General features: G+C 36.6%; 1 protein-coding gene across 4 annotated transcripts in view; it reads left to right on the forward strand.

Annotated features, from left to right (window-relative positions):
• The window catches only part of CYRIA (CYFIP related Rac1 interactor A), a 56983-nt gene that overhangs the window by 10728 nt on the left and 32820 nt on the right, over positions 1-13435 (forward strand). For all 4 annotated transcript variants that reach the window (XM_065630993.1, XM_065630992.1, XM_065630995.1 and 1 more), the window contains exons 2-3: positions 5438-5487; positions 7424-7492. The gene's annotated coding sequence lies outside the window, so the exon portion shown is untranslated. The remainder of the gene's footprint in view (positions 1-5437; positions 5488-7423; positions 7493-13435) is intronic.

Below are 13435 nucleotides of genomic sequence, written 5' to 3' on the forward strand. Positions count from 1 at the left end.
TAAGCAGGTGTGAAAGGGGTGTAGGCTTTTGTACTGTCAGTGTAATTTTTCAGTATCCTGTGACACTGTATTATCACATACATATATATACAAAGTTTTAAACACAGCAGTTCTTGTTAAGTGTAATATTTACATCGAAATTTGCAGTAGGGTAGTCATGTTTTCCTTTGGAAAATTTTTATGTGCCTCTGTTGTGTTTACAAAGACTTGTTGCCTGTGATTCTTTTTGTGCAAATTAAGGGTAAATGTTTTTGATTCGGATTTAGAAGAAGTAAACAAACTTGTGAAGACATAGATAAATTTGTGAATTATTAAAAAAACACAGTGAATTTGTTCCTGAAACACTACTTGTGTAAAGTGCTTGGATTTCTTCCTTGCCCACCGCCCCGATGTGGGTGAAGTTTGGAGATGCAGCGTCTCAGCTGCTGGGCATGGGGATGCTGTCAGTAGAGCTGTGCCCGCTCACACCAGCTGGCAGGCTCCAGCAGTGTCCTACTGGCCGCAGTCCAGGCTTTGCTGAAATGAAGAAGTCAGATGCTCATCCTCACTCTGTCTGAACACATTAAAAAAGTCCAAAACCTAGAGAGCGCAGATTTTCACATGCTGCATGTAATACATGTAGAAACGCAGATGCTCAATTGTTACATATTTATTTGGTTCTGTATTCATGGTTTGAAAGCATCAGCCACCTAGCTGAGGATATGATGTTAAAGCCAGAAACTAATAATTCCTGGAAAAGATGACTTGTTAATTCTGAAATGCATTGGCTACTTATGGAATTAACTTCTATACATGATGTTCTCCAGAGGCAACTGGGTACTATAATCGTGATGCCTGTTCATAGTAGGAACTAAATGAGGAATGGATATGGCATGCGACTGCACTGTTACTTTTTTAGTACTGTTCGTGACACAGTTTTGTGCTGTGCCAAATAACACTCTCCCAGATCATGCCTAAACCTAGTTCTGGGGTTAGGAGAGACGGTGGACTATTTTCAAAAGGCTGTTTGGATCTGGCCAGGCTGTTTTAAAGGGATAGGATTTTAGTTGTACAGCCATGAGCTGTACCATGCTTGCTGGTTCCAAGCCCAGAGCGTGGCTGTGTGCCCTGGTCTGTTTTATTTTTTGACATATATGTGGCCACAGATCCTGCTTTCCAGGAAGCTGGGATTCAGCAACTCCTTTGGGAAGGCCATGGCAGGATTGGGTTTGTGTCCTTAGAAGGGTAGGAGAAAAAATTTTGTCAAACCTGAAAGTGATAAGCTGTGTCTGGAAAACGGGAAAAATAATCCAGAGCCATTTAAAATTATAGAATAATTGAGTTTCATTTTGTTTTTATAAGAAAAGCCCCAGGGAATGTACAGGTGTAATTAGCCATTTTGAAAGTGCTAGCTTTAAAAAAAAAAAAAAAAGAAAAGAAAAAGAAGAATTATTATGGCCTGGCATTTTAAATCAAAATAAATAAACTAAATGTAAGTAGATGGCATCTACAGTGTCCTCAACCAGAGGATGTATATCCTGGCAGTAAAATATATCTCTGTCCTAAGCTTTGCCTTGTGTTAAATAAAGGAGAAGCAGTAACCTGCTAGTGCAAACCCGAGTTGGCAGTCTTTAGTTTCTTCCTGGGGAATCCCTGTCTCAAGCAGATGTTTCAGCCCTCTTGTAATTGTCTGATTGCCTCCTAACTTTATATTTAGCAAAAACTGTAGGGTGTGGGTTTTTTGCTATTTGTGTGTTGTGGGTTTTTGTGTGTGTGTGTTTTTTGGTTTTTGTTTCTTGGGGTTTTTTTTAGCAGTGTTAAAGCTATTAGCATCCTAATGACTTAACAGAGTCTGGTCCACCAGACAACTTAGGGGTTGACTCTGGTCCGTGGAGCGCTTCCATCTGTCTCACAACCTCGCTCCTGTTGGAGGTGAGGAATAGCTGTGGGGGTGGCATAGGCTGCCTGGTGAACTGGCCACGTATCCCTGCACCTGGAAGTGGTCCCAGCGATGGGAAACCGAGCTCCTGGTCCCCACGCAGACAGCGACGGGCTGAGTGCCATTCCTGGGCTGGGAATTCCTGGTGCGATTTGTGGTTTGAGGGTTGTGTGGGGAGAGAAAGGAAGCTCGGGTCAGGATGCTCTGCAGGGTGAACCGCCCTGAATTACCTGTATTACCATCGACATTTCTTGCAGCTTTCTGTGTAGTTTTTAAATAGTAGGAGGTTGGTAGTAAAAACTTTAATGACCCTATGCTTTTTCAGTACATTTATTGATACGTGTGTTTGTTCTGCTCCATTTATTTTCTATATCTTAAATCAAAATATAGATTTGTAACTTCATTTTGGAACATATACCTTCTACTTTTTGAGTGAAGAACTTCTAAAACATGAAGTGATATTGCATTACATAGTTAGGATTCAGAGTCTGGCCTCTGATGCACATTTAATCTTATTTACCTCTTCTGTTTTGCCTTTGAACTACAACATTACGTAGTCCATTCTGTAATGCAACTTCACCTAACTCTTTATTTGCAAGTAGAATTAATTTAGCATCTTTGCTCTTAATGCTTTGTTGACTACTGATCATACAGCCTTAATTATTTCTCACGCAGCAGGAAACTTTCAAAGTAGCAGCTGTGTTTTGCCTTAAGTTGAATTTGACTGCTCAAATCCCTGAGTGGATAATAAGCTTTACTGCCAGCAGGTCTCCCAGACTGCTACACTGAGGGTACTGACCTGACTTCTGTCTTTTATTCTATAAATGCATTTTAACTAGGGATAAATTGACTTAGTGGCTGCTACCAAAACAGTAAAAGATAATTTTCTCTTCTGCATTAATATGTGGTGGCCTCCTTGTTGACATCCTTTCCTTAAAGCAGTATTAAGGATTTTGCTAAGGTTTCCAGAGTGTCTTATTTGTTTCTGTCCAGTTTTATCATGCTGGTGTTTAAGAGATGTTCATTTTCCTTTCTTCCTGACTTGCAAATTCTCCCAAGAAGAGCAGTTGCTCATAAACATGTTCCTTCACCGCATATTTAGGTCGAAGTGTTGTATGCACTATCTTGGTATTTAGTTATTTTATAAACATTGTGAAGTCTTGTCCCTCTTGATTTCGCCCAGCTTTCCTATGGAAGACTTTGATATCAGTCTTGGGCTGTTTTTCTCCACTTCTAAAGGAACATGCTGTTTTAAAGACGCAAAACTGGAAATTTGAAGCTCTTCCAGTCAGAGTCTTTTTTTCTGTCCTATGTGCTTTTTGTCCCTATGTCTGACCTCGGTGAACTTGCATTGCAGCCCGTTCCACACAGTTACTGCTGCGGAACAAGAAGCGATTCGTGGCACGTTTGTGTCCTTTTTTAATGCCCATTTCCTACCCCTTTGTCATATTAGCTCTATGGATTGGATAGAGATCGTTTTCATTTGGTTCCGTTTTAGACCGAAAGAAATTTGGATATCTGAAACAAGTTTTTTAAAAAGGTTAAAAAGCAGACTTCCAGATTGAAATGTGTGTTTTGTTAAAAATCTAATTCAGTGCTAGCTACTGCTTAGGTTGTGCTTAGGGTGGCTATTCTGTGTAAGTTGCAAAGTTTTTGTAATTTCCTCATTTAGTTGAAGAAGAGGTACTCCTTGATAGTTGCTGTTATTTATTTCCAAAATTTGCTATTTCTATATAAAAATGGCTGTTGATTTCCAGAGTGACTGTGTTATAATCTATTTCCCAGCCAATCTGTAAGCTGTGAGTATATTTTGCCCCTCTTATATGTGTTTATTGTTGCCAGCACTGTTAATTTTCTCCAAACAAGCCAAGTTATGTAACAGAACAAACTGGTCTAACATAAAAATATGGAAATATGAATATGAATTTGAGAAAATTCTCATTTACCTTTCTCTGGTCTACGTTAGATCTCAAGATTTTTAATGATGTGCTTGTGTGCCCTGATGAGTTTTTTAAATTATCCAACTGTCCTGTTTTGCAATGTGCAAATTCTAAAGTTTTGATCAAATATATTTGATCTTCTGTTCTTGCATCTACTTTACAACTGTTATGCTATTTAATTTCTTATAGCGATCTCTTATTTTTGTTCTGTAGAGTTTTAGCTTGGGTTTTTTTCTGTCCCACTTGCAGTTGATTTAAACGTTTCTGGCAATTTTTTACCATAATTAAACTTGTAAGTCTTGTTCTAGAATTAATTAATTTTCCTGAAAACCATTCTGTTCAGGTACTTCTGTAGAATTTGGTGAGGTATGTACTGTGCATTTGACAGGAATTTATTAGTTGTTCACTCAAAACTTAGGATCTTTGTAGTCATATTTCCATTTCATACTTCCAGAAAGAAGTGGAAATTTAGTACCTTTTTTCCCTTACGAAGGTCTTTTTAGTTCTGTTTTCTTTGTTGTGATAATGGTCACTAAATCAATTAAACTTTGTTGCCTGTGGCTTCAGTGACTAAAAACTTCTGATTTTTTCACATTGATGAACTCCTACTGGAGTGAATGTAAATGGATCAAATAATGGCTCAATAAACATAGTTCTGCAGGTGCTCGCTTTGGTACGAGATTGTTAATTGATTAATTAATGTATTTAAGATATTTAGCCAACAAATGCTTTTGTCCCCTTTCTCAGTCTGACTTAGGATTTTTTTTTATGTTGTGATGTTCCTCCAAAGCCAGTTCATGTTGTGTCAGCATCGTCTGTGCTAAACTCGCCCTTTCAAAGCTAAATTCCACCTTTTTTACTTTTGGTGAGCAACTAAACTTCACAATCCCGTTTCTTTACCTGCACAATTTCTGCTTCTGCTCTTTCCAGTGTCTTCTTCCCACCTGTGATCTTTTCTCATCATTTTCATCCATACCCTCTCTGAAACTTTCTTCATGGGTGCTCATTTAATTAGTGCCGGTGTTCCTCAGTCCTTCAGACTTGTCATTTTTGTTGTTGTCGGGTCAAGAGGGAAGGGGTCATGTTTTCATATAACTTCAACCACTAAATTCTGTAGAAAACGGTGGTATCTAGAGCTGGTTTTTGCAACCCAGCAGGGCCGGAGGGTGAGAAGTTGTCTCTTACTGCATCACCGCTCTGTAGGAAATGATAAGTTTCTGGGTTTCGTGAGGCGCTCCCAGGCCATTCCCTGTCTCGAGGTGCTCCTGCTTTGCCCATTCTCTTTTTCCTCCTTCCCGGCTTCTTTCCTGTGTAAGCTCCATCATTCTCCAGAATTAATTAAACATCCTAAACACGGTCGTTCACTGCCCTGATGCGCTGTACAATGGGATTAATTGACCTTTTCCTCTGGGCGTAACGCACAGTAGAAGATACTTTGCAGCAGTACTCATTGCTTTTAAAAAAAAAAAAGGAAATTACTATATTTTGAAGGCATTTAAGTAACATTTTTTATTTTTACTTAGTAATTAAAACAGCTTCATTAATAACAATTCTTTTAAACAAATTTTTTAATCCACAGATTGCAGCCTCTGTGTAATTATCGGGAAGGCTCTGGATCATCTTCAACAGGTAGGAGTCGGCTCCGGTAGGTTCTGTCCTGCACAGATTCGAACGTAGTAAATGAATTCTCGGCGTCCCTTGAATAGCCTCCAGTTATGGAGTTTTACTGTTGCACCTGACTGACGCAGTGAAAATGCTATCTGGGCATAATATTCTCGCCTTGGGGTTTTTATTTGTTTGCTTTTCTTATTATAGAACAACAACCGAGAATTGTTCTTCCCATGTACTCTTTTCATTTACTCCACTGTTTGTTTTGAATCATTTCACTGTTATTGTTCTGGCCTGTGTAAACCCTTGGGACAGAATTGGCCAATTGGCCTAGACAGTGAACAGGATTTGTTCTCATCCCTTTTGAAGTTCTAATTCTACGATATTTTTAAAATTTTTTAAATTTTTTTAGGCTTTCTGCTGCCATTCTTTTTTCTTTTTCAAATGTTGACCAACTTCCCATCAGAGTTTCTGAAATATAAGTTCTAAACACCCTCTGTTGCTACAGAACTGGAGAGAGTTTTCAACCAGCAGCAAAATAAAGCAATGCTGAAAATAGACTTTTTTCCCCTAGAGAAAGGGAGTTCCCTGACTTGACCAGCTACTAATTGGTACAAAGGTTTGTTTACACAGAGGAGCTATTCCTAATTAGTTCCCTGTGTGGATGCTCTACTTGAGAAATTAGTGTTACATTCTGATTTAATTTAATCTGTTTTTATAATGAATTGTTATAGTTTTCAGTAAGGAACGTAGTTTTAGGAAAAAAAAATCTGCACTGCACCACCCCTGAGTTTCAAAAGAGAATTCCTCTTTAAGTGGTGATCAAGCACTCTTACTCTTTTGAACTTAAGCGAGTAAAAATCCTTAGTTAGAACCACGTTTCAGTCATATCTTTATAAATATAGCTGCAGAAAAACAACCACGGGTTTTTTAGAGCCAAAACTTAATTCAACTGGTTTATGGACCTGATGACCTCGATTTTTCTGTAGTCATGGACCTCTGTTTTTCTGTAGTCATGAGAATAGTGAACCAGAATATTTGGGAAGAAGATCATTTATGGAGTTATATTAGCAGCGTTGAGGTTATGGTTGAAACAGAAGTTCACTTCTGAGCTTTTCCGTAGCAGATTTCTTTTTCTTGACTTCGTCTTTGTTCTGGGTGCAGACTCACATCCCTGTAAGTTCTTTTATTGAGCGAGTTAAAAAAGTGCCATAAGAGAGAGACCCTAAGCACAACTGTCCCTATAGAGCAGGGATGTCAAACTCATGTTCACTGGAGGCCACATCAGCCTCGCGGTTGCCTTCAAAGGGCCGAATGTAATTTCAGGACTGTATAAATGAGGTTGACACCCCTGCTCTAGATCCTTATGAAGGACCCGGTCCCCTTGTTTTTCTCTCACAACGCCTGCAGAAAGAAATGACCAGTTAGGCATTTAAATTACATGATGTATTTCGGTAGGTTCAAAAGATTGGAAAATTAATTTCTGAACATAGAACAGCTTTAACCAGACCTCTTCCAGTGTAAATGTTTAGAATAAATGTAGCTGTTACAATAAATTGATAAATATTTTGGAAATGGATTTGCATTTTCTTTATCTCATTAGCATTTCTTCTAATTCTTAGTACAATGCAAACTGGTACTAGTGAACATTATTTACCTTTGGCTGTACCAGTCTTGGCAACAGCTCATTATGAAACTGATATTAAATCTAATCTATTCTGCAGAATAGATAAAAATTCAGTTTAAGTACCTGGTCATTTCAACCTAGCAGCATTTTTAATAGTATTACTTTGAAAATTTTTGCAAGTTCCAAATTTCACTTTTAAAATAATAATTTCCATTTTTCATGGATATAATCGGGTATATTTCCTTTTTAAGATAGCAAGTTTAATCTGAAAATTGAGAGAGGGAAAAGCACAGTGATCCCAAGTGTAATTTTGAATGTTTTTCATGACAGGCGGACGTTGAATGTTTAGCATCACCTCTTTGGATTTTTGGATGTGAATTGGAACGACTGTATTTCTAGGTAAGACATAACCAAGTGTTTGTGTTAAATACCCCCTTTGTTTTATACATGAATTGTGAGAAAGCTAAAGAATACAGTATGCTGGACTTCACTTTGTACAGTGTTTATGTGTTTGTTGAATGAGTCCACTGTTATTTGAGATTTCAAATAATAACAGTTCAGTTGTTGTAAATTTTCATATTCCTGAGAGAAATGACACCAGCAACTCTGCACGGTCTATCTATGATCGAGTATGTAGTTGTTTGATTAGCTTGTTGCCCTTGGAAGTGGTGGTTCAGTTCTGTCTGCCCTTTGTCTTGTATCAATACTTGCACTCATCCGGGATCTGCTGGTTTAGGGAATTTGCTGCTGAAAATCTATGGGATTGCAAAGGCTTCTTGGAGGCTTAATTTTCTGTCTGTTCAGACCTCTGCATCGTCAGCTCGCTGTGGACTTAGGCAAGTACTGGTGTTGACACAAGGAAATCAGTGCCAGTACTTGCAGCAACAAATTGTTTTATTTGCTTTAAACCTAAGGAAAGACTTACTAAGATTAAAGGCTATAATCATAGCTTTGACAATTTCTGCAGTGTAGGCAACTGTTCTTCCTTACCTTGAAAACTAATGGTGCGATATTTGTAAGGACCGTATACTTGACCACTGAAGCTGCTTTGTCTATTTTGTACTTACACTTTTTCACTTAAAAGGTCTTCCAGCCTTCTATTTTGTTACAGTTGTATGGAATTTAAAATAGGAATTATGACAGACCTAATAAATTTTATTAAAATAGATTTTCAAGTAAACTTAAGGTCCATTCTACTTTTTAAGTGAAGAAGGGTCTTTCTGAGCTGGAGAGGATCTCAAAAGTGAGTGTTCTGGATGGGCTTATCCTAGTAGGGGATACTGAGATGAGCTGAAGGGAGATCTTAGACAGGACAAGTAAAGTGAAAAGGAAGGATTAAAGGGAAAAATGACAGCAATAGAGATGAGCACTCTAACATGTCAGAAGAAAAAGGAAGCGATGAGAAAGGAGGAGTGTGAAATGAGGAAACAGAGATTTGCCAAATTATGGATTCTTTTAAACTTAGTCTGTAGAAAGCTAATATTACTGCAGTGTAGGTCACTGCTTTTATTAATTCCATTGGTATAAACTAATAGCCTAGTAGGAACTGTAACTGGCAGAAAAAATTTTCAGTAATTTTTTTTACCTGCTAAATTTTTGAAGTCCAAACTGTTTGCTATTTGAGACCTTATACAGACGATAAGACCAACTATTTTTTTCAAAATGAAGCTCTTAAATATGTCTTTAATGACCTTATAGATTGACTCATTCAGAAGAGTATGACAATATGGACCATAGAAGCATCTAACTATTTTTTCTCTAAAATAAAAGGTTCTGAAAATAAAATCTTAATATGATGACAAGCCAGTAATAATTTCTAAATACTAATGCAGTAGAAGCAGTTCTTTGTGCTTGTAACTGTGAGCTGTTTGAGCTGTGCTGAACGTCTTACATGATCAGGTTTTTCATTTCTCTTAGTGCAAGCAGAAAGAGTGAATCTCTTAAGCTGTTTTTAAAATGACCAGTGTCCCTTACAATTGTTCTGAAAAAGATGACATGTAATATTGTTTTAATTCTCCAGAATTTGAATTTTATTACCAGTTTAAATATTTGTATAACTGTTTGCAGAAATGGTTTTGCGCAGTCATATGCACGTGCCTGGTGATCTATTAATGTTGTTTTTTAAATTACCTTGGGGGTAGGAGAACACAGGATGAGGAGAGAGTGAACTAGTTTTCAGTTTCCTGTTTTCTAAAAATACATAGGAAATTTTCTTAGTTAATATCATAATAAACATAAGTCGAAAGATGAACTAGGATAATATTACTCAGGTCGTCAGATGGTGTGTTTTTAAAATAGTAACTGGTTGACAAGAATTAGGCATAATTTTCTAAAAATACTAGTGTGAGCTGTTAAGATGAAGATGGTGTTACAGGGAGAGCGATATCAAACATTTAACCTAATTCAGACAATTAAGTTGGATGCCTGTAGAACATTTGGGAAGCTTCAGTAACTGCGTAAGGAGTCTGGATTGATGCTTAGGTGCTAGAATTAATATCTAAAACTGGATCTCTGGAGTGATTTTGTACTTCACATGCAACTGTGTCCTTAGGCATCACCTCAAATGTGGAAACTTCTACTAACTTCTCAGGTGCTGTGATAAAATGAGGAGCAGTGGGGTTGTAGAAATTCAGAATGCATTCTAGACTTTTTTTTTTTTCCTTAGAAAATAATTCCAAGTTCAGAAACAAGATGATGTTTCATGTCTATTACTGTGCAATCTTTAAAAGACTGTTCTTTTTTTATGCTCACAGAGTATCTTGTACAGGGCTGTTCTGTACTGTTGTGAGGAGCACCACGCAATGAAGTTTTCAGCATGGATTTCTAGTTCGCTCACTGCCAGGTGCTTTACAGATACAGTGCAGAAACCTGGTTCAGGGAGAGGTGTGAAGGAAGGTGACTGTAGTTTGTTGCCTTGTGTTGTTGGCCAGATGTGTTTTCCAAAGAAGTGGGCACGCTCTGTGAGTCTGAAATTCAGTTTTAGGCCTGATTTTAGTCTGTAGTGGTAGACTGTGACTCAGAGCCTAAAATTAAAATGCTTTTCCTGAATTTTGCATCCTCACAGGGGGATGGTCTCCCAGCAGGTTTTAATGATGAGGCGTTTGCTGATTTACAGCAGTGAAACTTCATGAAGCTCTTGAAATTAAGGGTAGAATTTTTCAAAAGTAAGAAAACCTGCAGACTGTTAGCTTCTCCAGAAATAAAGGCTCTATTTTTCCACCAATAGCAGAAACTAAGGCTCTGTAATATCTATTTTTTTTTAATACAAACTCTTTCAAAGAGATTTTTCTTCCATGAAAAAAAAATTGTAAACATCTTTTTTTGCCATGTTTACCTTCATTAACACAACTTGCTGACTTCCTTCCTCAGCTGCAGTTCTTCCTACACTCAGAGGTCAGAAAAGAGCAAGATCAACAAGCCACACATCTGGCTGTCTCCCTTTCCAACTGGAACAAAGAAACAATTTTTTTAATGGCTTTTTGAGTTAATTGTAAACAATTTGGTTTTGGAGTCGCTGACTTGCAGCAAATGGTTGTCGTAGGCGGATGTAGGGAAGAAGGACGATGTCCTAATGCGATTCCTCTGTGGCCAGTGAGGAAAAAAAAATAACTTAAAAAAATAATGTCTTGATCCTTCCAGCATTGAAGTATGCTCAGAATTTTAGTGCATGTATAGGACATTTCACAAGCTTGAAATGTATGCTTTTAAGAGGCAGAGACGCAGAAGCAGCTGCTCATTTCATGTTCTTGTACTCTTATAGACAGTGATGCTGATTTTTTTCCCTTTATTTTCAGTAGCTGTTTACGTATGTACAACTTGACAGTGATAAAAGACCAGGGACAAACAATAAGAATAGAGAGGACAAAAACTATTTTAAAATGAGACTTCTGTTATTTTTTCTTGTATTTGTACTGTTCCTAAATGCTTTTTTTCCAGTGAACAGTTAGCAAAAAACTATATTTACAGTCATTAATGCTTAAGTAACTTTTTAAAAACTGATCCTTAAATAGTTAGTGAAATGTGATACTTTTCTTACTTTCCCATTTATTGTAATTTTTTCAATACCTTCTAGCATCAGGTAGCATCAGTTCATCTACTCTATTAGATTTACTGGGGGTTTTTTTAAAGTGTTTAACCATCTGGTGTGACTTTTAGTATTTTCGCACTTCACAACACAAAATACTAGAATTGCTGGTGTACAACACTTCTTCTGAAACCCCAGCTACTTTAAAAATACCTTTTTATGCCTTCATGTGTCTGATTTGAGCTCCTATTACTCCAATGTTTTGGTTGCTTTGTTTAATATGTGTATCATGATAATTTTATTTCTAACCTGACCATTCTGCTAAACATTTACAAATATCTTGGTGTGAAAAGTAAATTGGTACTGCTGGTTTACTAATACATTGACTGTTTGTAATCGTCTTTAAATTTCTGAAACACTTGAATAAAATGAATCAACTTAAGAAAATGTTTTCCATCAATTTGTGTGTAGGAGTTAAAAGGCACTGGACTATGATTATTTTTTGTCAAATTTAGGTGTTTGAGTTGATGATGCCACTTAGTGGATAACAGCCTTAACTGCAGCTTTTTTTCAAAACCAAATCAGGTAGCAGCAGCTATGTTGATTTATATTGGGGTTTTCCTCCTGGCTAGAACATGCTGACTGTAGCATGTTTTCAAAGAACCTTTTATTATTAACCCCATATTACGATGTTTATGATAGCCAATTCGGTTTGTAGATGAAATGCATTAAAATGCAGGAATCATTTGCAACAGAATTTTAAACTTCTTGTAGGAAAACAAGGATCTTCTTATTTGCATATTTAATTTGATTGGATAGATTAAACAACAATCTTGGTCCTTTTGCGCTGGTTATTTAGGTTAATGAAATGTGGTTGGTAATATGGTGAAAATTCTGGTGGTTTAGGCAATGCTTGGTTTTAGCACTTGTGGTTGGAAGGTTGGTGGCCAGGCAAACTCTGAACTGGAACAAGCCAATTCTTCAAGAGCTAAATTGAAGAGAAGCAGATTGAGAGTAGTTAGAGCATTTTCTTGGATGACATTGTGGAGAGCGTACACAAAAGGGGAGTCGAGCACTGAGCTGGGTCCTGCTTTAGTTGGACTTTTGTCGACTTCAAATAATTCTGCTTTAAAATGTCAGAAAGGTGAGATAGATGCCGAATGTCTGTTCCACCACCGTCATTTACAGTTATTAATTCTTGAATATATTATTTTCACAAAGACTTCCCTAAGTAGTTTGGACGGTAGTATTAATAACTTGGTATATCTGATATAAAATATACATGTAAAATTTCAAACTTTGTATCTGGGACCAATTTATGTATGCATATATAGTTTATATTGTGTATATATGTATATTTTTTTCTAACATTAGTATATCAAAAAACACTCATTCTGTAATAAAAGAATCCTCTGCAATTTATTGGCTTTTTTATAGAAGAGGTTTTTTGCACTGTTGAAACGTATACTGGTTTAGGTCTTTCCATTCCTTTTTGGTCTTTACGCTGTATTCTTTGAACTTTTTTTCCTTAAGTAAATTTTTGTTACTTCCTATCAACCCTGATAATCTTCAGTCACTGAGCATTTTTTTATTTCATCTCTCAGGCTTTTCTGAAGTTTTCAGTTCTGTTGTTTTTATTAGTAAGCCAGTTGAATAAACTGCAACTAAAATAATGATTGGCTCAAAGAACAAGGAAGAAAAGATTAATTCAATTTCCAGCCGTATTTCAGTGCTGTGTTACAAAACGGTTTTATTAATGACAAATATTAACATTTTTCAGAAAATTTCTATCTTCCATTTGTTGGTTATCAAATTGGGAATAATTGAGGCTTTTTTTTCCTGCCCCATCCCATCTTCCAGAGAGCTCACATCATCCAAGTCATGAGCTAAGAGCTTTTAATATTCCCTGACTCTGTACGCTGTGCTGCAGGTGTACAACTGCTTGTTTCTGCAGACACCTGGAGTAGATGGGTTTGAGTCAGCAAACTCAGTGTTGTTAAGTCAGTTATTTTAATCTTGATCTTTATTATTGTGTTAAGTTTTATTCTTGATTAATTTCTTTTTTTTTCCTGTAAAAAGCAAGTGTTTCTCAGTTCTTTGTTAAATGTGCTGTGTGTAGATGTGTATATGTACATACGTTATGTATGTTTGTGTGAATGTGTGATCTTTACACAATTTAAGTTTTTAATAAGTTATACGCCTTTTAAAAATATTTTTAAATGAAGTATTTAAATAGTTGATTATAATTTGAAGTTTTGTCAGAAATTAATGTGTTATACCTTTATAAGGGTGTATTTATTTTACATTTAACTTATGTC

This window comes from Caloenas nicobarica, chromosome 3, assembly GCF_036013445.1.
Source record: "Caloenas nicobarica isolate bCalNic1 chromosome 3, bCalNic1.hap1, whole genome shotgun sequence".
Classification (NCBI taxonomy): domain Eukaryota; kingdom Metazoa; phylum Chordata; class Aves; order Columbiformes; family Columbidae; genus Caloenas; species Caloenas nicobarica.